Source organism: Castor canadensis, chromosome 9, assembly GCF_047511655.1.
Source record: "Castor canadensis chromosome 9, mCasCan1.hap1v2, whole genome shotgun sequence".
In the NCBI taxonomy this organism is placed as follows: domain Eukaryota; kingdom Metazoa; phylum Chordata; class Mammalia; order Rodentia; family Castoridae; genus Castor; species Castor canadensis.
The window spans coordinates 128,711,181-128,717,955 of record NC_133394.1 but is presented as its reverse complement, the minus strand read 5'-3'; the positions used below and the strand labels follow the sequence as shown (position 1 = coordinate 128,717,955).

Below are 6,775 nucleotides of genomic sequence, written 5' to 3'. Positions count from 1 at the left end.
CAGTTCCATCCATTTACCCACAAATGATAAGATTTCATTCTTCTTTACAGCTGAGTAAAATTCCATTGTGTACAAGTACCACATTTTCTTGATCCATTCATCAATAGTGGGGCATCTTGGCTGTTTCCATAGCTTGGCTATTGTGAATAGTGCTGCAATAAACCTGGGTGTGCATGTGCCTCTGGAATAACCTGTGTTGCATTCCTTTGGGTATATCCCCAGGAGTGGGATTGCTGGATCATATAGCAGGTCTATGTTTATATTTTTAAGATTTGATCCATTCTTAACATGAATTTTGCAGCAAAATGACCATCTATGAGTGAAGAATAAAGGAAGTTTGGAAGAGGAAACTTAAAGATAGAAAACAGTTACCTGAGAACAAAATAAAATTCAGTTAAATTAAGACAAAATTTGTGTACCTGGTAGAGTTGCCTGTTTGAGATTTATTTCATTGAATTTAAGATGAATCCAGTCAGATATGCACGTGTATTTTTTCTCCAGCAACTTTCGGAAAGTAAATGCTTGAGTTCAATCTTTTTGGAACAAAAAATACCTTTATTCCATGTAAGCATGAAAGTGATAAAGCAAAAAGATAAGGGTCACTGTGGAAACTATTATGTTTTTTTAGAAGTTTGGAGACTTTAGGGGTGTAAAGGAACTGTGACAATTGTGGTTTGTATGGTATATGGGCTGGAAAAGTGGAAGAGAATGGGTGTTGAGGTTTGAGAAAGCAAACTTTTGAACATGGCACAATTATTGGGCATAACCAGTTCCAATTTGTGTTGATGAAAGAAAATTGGAGTCAAGGTCAAGGAAGTGAGATTTCTAGATATTGGGTGAGTCATATACCTGGGTGAAACAATTTTAAGAATCAAAGGGTCGGAAGTGAAGAAAAAAATAGGGCTCAGCTATTGATGAATGAGTGTGAAGAAGTAAGCAGGAAACCTGGGGGTGGAGAAATAGCAGGAAGACAGGTAGGTGGCACTCTATCTGCAAGAACATATATCCACAGCTCTAGAGCTTTTGAAGGAGGGAAAAATACTTCTTGGGGAGGAAATAAGACCTTTACACCCTGCAGGAGGTAAAAAGAGGAAATAATAATGATAGTTTACAAAGCCCCATCCATTTAAGAAGATTTGAGGAAGATAGTGTACTCAGAAGGTCACATGACATTAATTATAAAGAGGAGGAAGACAAATTTGCACAAAGAGCAAAAAGATGTTTGATGATCACAGACTTGGTGTGCGAGAGGGTAAAATGAAATGTTTTTATGATGTTCAGGAAAGGTGGGGATAAGGCAGACCATTGTAAATCAAGGAGTTATAGAAACTGTGGATGGGCTGGGATTATCTGAACTATCTGGACTTCTGATTATGTTTCAGAAAGACAGATGTGAGGAGGGGTGAAGTAACTCGAATTCCTTAGAGGAGGTTTTGTGCTTTAGACTACATGGTGGTGTCTTCTGATATTCCTTTTTTTATTTTTTTATTGCTGTACTGGAGGTACATTGTAGTATTTACAAAAGTTCTTACTATATCAAATATATCAAATTTGAATTCATCCCATCCAATCTTTTCTTTTATCCCCACCTTCCCCCATTTCTGGAATAGTTTCAAAAGATATCATTTTTCTATTTACATACATGTGTACACAGTGTTTGCAATATATTCACCTTCACACACCCTTTTTCTACCTCCACCCTCTTTCCACTGATAACAATACCCGAGGCAGGACTTGTTCCACCCACCTTTTCTCCAATTTTGTAAAGGAAAAAAATGACATTTTTGTTTGTTTAAGATAGCTATTACAGGGAGTTTTCTTGCGATATTTCCATGTATATATGAGTTGTAATGCAAATTGATTCATCCCCTCTATTTTTCATCTTTCTACTTTAGTCCACTCTTTATGGTGACTTTAACTGCTTTAAAAATTCTATATTTATTCTGTCTAGAGAGTATATCAACCATATTCACCTTCTTAACTTACTCCTTTTACTCTCCCCCTCTCATATGTGAACTCGCCTTAGCATAACCTGTTTTTTCATAATATTACTTGTATTTGTATTAAGTCTATATTCCACATATGAAAAAAAACATATGACTTTTGGCCTTCTGAACCTGAGAAGTAACTTCACTTGATATGATGTTCTCAGTTCCATCCATTTACTTGCAAACAACAAAATTTAATTCTTCTTTGTGGCTGAATAAAATTCCATTGTACATAAATATAACATTTTAAAATTCATTCTTCAATAGTAGGGCATATCGGCTGAGTGCATACCTTAGCTATTGTGAATAATGAGGCAGTAAATTTGGGTGTATAAGCTCCTTTATTGTAACTTGACTTATATTCCTTCAGGCATATCCCTAGGAGTGGAATTACTGTGTTACACGGCAGTTCTATTTTTAGTTTTTTGAGGAACCTCCACACAGTTCCATAGTGGTTGTATTAATTTACATTTCCACCAGCAGTGTATGAGGATTCCTTTTTCCCCACATAATCACCAACATTTGTTGTTGTTTGTGTTCTTGATGGTAGCCATTCTGACAGGACTGAGGTAGAATCTTAATGTGATTTTGATTTGCATTTCCTGTATGTCCAGGGTTGATGTCTGAAGCGGGTTGGGGGTAAAGTTAATTACTGTCAATAGGACAGTGAATGCTCATTTTCCTTGATGCCCGGAAGTGACATAGGAGTTATTTGTGGAAACAATAGATAATACTAATGATCTTATAATGTTTTAAAGGCCTTTGTTATACATCTGAAATGTAACCCCTACAATCTTGTGAAAGAAACATATACATATATTAAGGATGACATCAATAAAAGCAAAAATAAGTGCAGCATATTAAGCAAATATTTAATATGGCCATCAATGTATTAATATCTATATAGAAATATCTCATTTTTTGCTTACACTACCATTTATATTTGATAAACTCACACACATCTGCACACACATATTCATACTTCTGAGTATGAATAGCTTAAAGACATCAAGAGTTTTTAAATCATGATAACACAGTGATGAAATGTCATGTAGTTTGAACCCATGCTGATACAATTTTGATGTGGTTTAAGAATTATGGGACTTTTATAACACCATAAAAAGTAAACTGTGTACCATTATTTTGTGCTGTGATGTAAAGATTTATTGTGAGATCATTACCCAAAAACATCTTAGATCTGTTTTATTTACAAAATTTGGATTTAGTCAAGGACAATTTCATTTCCTAAATCTAAAGTTTTAACCTCATAGCTATTTAATTTTAAGTTCAAAGTAGCATAGTAAATGCTATTAATCAAGAATTGGCTATATTACATCAGTACTAGCATTCCATAACAGTTTTAAGTTATCTTTGAACTCATACATTTTGACAACTCTTTAAAATATTCTGCACAGGTGTATGAATATTCCTATACTTTTCAGTTTCAAAATCAGTATAGTAGTTTTATTCTATAATGTTGTTATAACCATGACTATTTTAAGTCGAGTAACTGCAATTTATCCATAATGAACTGCAATTACTTCTAAAATGAGATTATAATAATGCCCCAGAAACTAGTGATTTAATAATATATGAAGATAACAATCAGCTAACATTTGAGTATTTGGTGGTTGATGTTTTAAGCACTTGTTAAACATTAATTCATTTAAATTATACCACAAAAGAATCAGGGGAAAGAATTATTATTTTTTACTTTTTACAGATTAAGAAACGATAGCAAGGAAATGTGCATACCTTCCAAGATCATTCATCCAGATAGTTGCATAGCAAAATTAGAACCCAAGCAATTGGGCACTACCACTCAAATTCTTGAAAGTGCAAAACACCTTCCAAATGGAAGACAAAATTAATGGTTCATGTTTTCATTGTATTTCTTTGATTTTATGTGAAATATTAATTCTCATAAGACTAAATATAAGGGAACAAAAAAAGTGAATTGCCTTTCTCTAGTTCTCTGCATTGTTATAGACTTATACAATTTAAAAATAACCCAAAGAAAAACAATTTTAAGAAAATATATTTTTTCAAGTTTGAAAATACAGGAACACATAATGTTGAAGTTATCAAATTAAATCCTTAAATTCCAGGATAAAGCAATGTCTGCTTAACAATTGAATGTAGGAGTACAGAGTAAAGTATTTATATACTATGATGTTTTATTCATGTATTGGTAAATGAATATATGACTATTTCAAAAGATTTTTGTCGTAGACATAACCTACATCTTAGAATACAGAAGTTTTTTTCTTTAAGGCATGGGACAATAATAGGTACATGATTTTGTTTAATTCATTACAACAAAGAAATAATTCTTACAGAATATTTTCTCTTTTTTGTATTATAACTCAATTAAATAAAATCTATTCCATGGTATAGATTGAAAACCAAAAATTTGAGATGAAAAACAAGACTTTTTTAAAAAAGAGGTGAATACATAAAGATTTATGTTAATGTAAATTAAAATAATCTGGATACATCTGTAGGAATGATTTCTTTTAAAGACATGATAATGAATACATTTCATTTTCTCTAAATGTTTAAGCATAATTAATCTCTAGAAACAAATATAAAATGTGGCTCAGGAATATAGTTTTCTATAGGTTAGCAGAAGGTATTGTAGAATCCTGTGTGTTTAGGAATGCCAGTTTGTCCAGATATTTGAATACTCAGATAAACAATGAATATTTGTTTAGTGTAAGGGCCTCATTTGAACCTTAAAAGTATTCATTGATAATCTGAAATTAAGATTTAACTTGGCATTCTTCTTTTTGTTATTATTAAATCTGGCATATTTATGTATGTCACAGGATTCTAGCATGTTAATCTGTTTTATCTTTATTATAGCTTCAGATTTAAGTTTCTTGAAAGTATGCTTCAATTTATTTTATTAAAATAATGAAGTGGCCTCATCTTGCTACAAACAGTCACAAAGCAAGTGTTATTAATGAGAAAAATACAGTGTGTTTTTTAACCTAACACTGATACCTACATATCCTTACATGTTACAGACAAAAACATAAAGTGGATGTCACTTACCAGATACAATGAGAAATGAAGAAACTGTTTTGAAAAACAATTATTGTCAAATACTAGCCTAATTTTTTTTATGTGAACATAATGTGTAGTTTCTTTCTGCAGAAACCCATGTTTCTTTAAAATATTTTTAGCTTATAGTCATTCACCCTTTAATTCAATTCTCATTGTTAATTTGAACAGATAATTTAGAAAGACTGGTGAAGCTCAAAATGTATTTGTTGTGTTAATTTTGTTAACAATTGGATCTAAAAGGAAAGTACATTTTCATAAATAGATATGACAGTTTCCTAGTTAAAAGCATGAATTCTTCATTCACAAATGTTCTCCAAAGTGAAGACATAATACTTCCTACTTATTTTAAAGACTCTTTGCTCTTATAAAATAAAAAGCTAACTGCTACTAACACAAATAATATCTATTTGCTCAATAACAATTCCTATAGCATTTAGCAGGGTCACTTAGTAAAACTGAGAAAAAATACATATCTTATTGAAATTATAACCCTGTAAAAATACCATGGTCTTATACAAACTTCAGGATAATATTCACTTTTACTTCAGGAATCATATAGATTAGAGAGGTGATATTTCCTATTGGAAGAGGAAGTAGGCTCTACACTCTGTCTCAATGGTTTATATTTTATTTTTCTTTCGACGGTAATAAGGGTTGAACTCAGAGCCTCATGCTTGCTATGCAGATGTTCTGCCACTTGAGTCATTCAGCCAGCATTTTCTGTTTGTTATTTTTGAAATAGGGTCTCACTTTATGCCTCAACGGGCCTGAACCACAATGCTCCTGTTTATGCTTCCATGCGTAACTGGGATAAGAGGCACACACAAGTCCACCCATTGATTGAGATGTGGCATCACAAACTTTTGTACAGGTTGTTGTTGAAAGGTGATCCTCTGAATCTCTGCCTTCTGTGTAAATTGGATTATGAATATACTGCACCCAGCCAACTCCTATCATTTCACACTATGGATAGTGAAAACAGTAATCATTGCCATGGTTTGGATATATACATATGTCCCAAAATGCATCCTCTGGAAATTCAACTTATGATTGTAACCATATTAAGATGCAGGACTGTTTATAAGGTGATTGACCATCATGAGGGGCTTAATGCCATTATCACAAGAATGAGTTCATTAAAAACCAGCAAGTTTCCTCCCCCAAAAACACAGTCCCTGCTGCTCTTTTGCTAACTGAAGAAGAATGTTACTTTACTGCAGAGGAGGTGGTGTTCTGGAAGCCATCTTGGAAAGAGACCAGGCCTTCACCAGAAACCAGATTAAACCTTGACACATGATACTGAGTTTCCCAGCCTTCAGAACACTGAGAAATAAATTTATTTTGTTCATAAATTATCTAGTCTCATCTGCTCACTTTGCCAGCACATATGCTAATTGGAATAATACCAAGAGGATTAGCATGGGTCTTGCACAAGGATGACATGCAAATTCGTGAAGCATTTCATATTTCTACAAAATGAATAAATAGCATGTAAAGTAAGAGATTGTTTGGGGGTAAGGATCAGTGGGAGGAGGAAGGGGGAAAGGAAAAGGTTAAGAGGGCTGAATATGATCAAATTACTTCATGCATATCTATGAAAATAAGTAATGAAACCCATTAACATGGTTTCAAAAAACGGGGATGGGAATAAAAAAAAGCAATAGAAAGGGTGAATTTGATTAAAGTGTATTATAGGCATGTAATAGGCATGTATAGAA

The 6,775-nt window shown here is 32.8% G+C and overlaps 1 non-coding gene across 1 annotated transcript; it reads left to right on the top strand.

Annotated features, from left to right (window-relative positions):
- Positions 1-6,425: 6,425 nt before the first annotated feature.
- LOC141411160 (U6 spliceosomal RNA) lies at positions 6,426-6,528 on the top strand. Its single transcript, XR_012436000.1, has one exon. It is a non-coding gene; the product is annotated as a U6 spliceosomal RNA (small nuclear RNA).
- Positions 6,529-6,775: the final 247 nt, after the last annotated feature.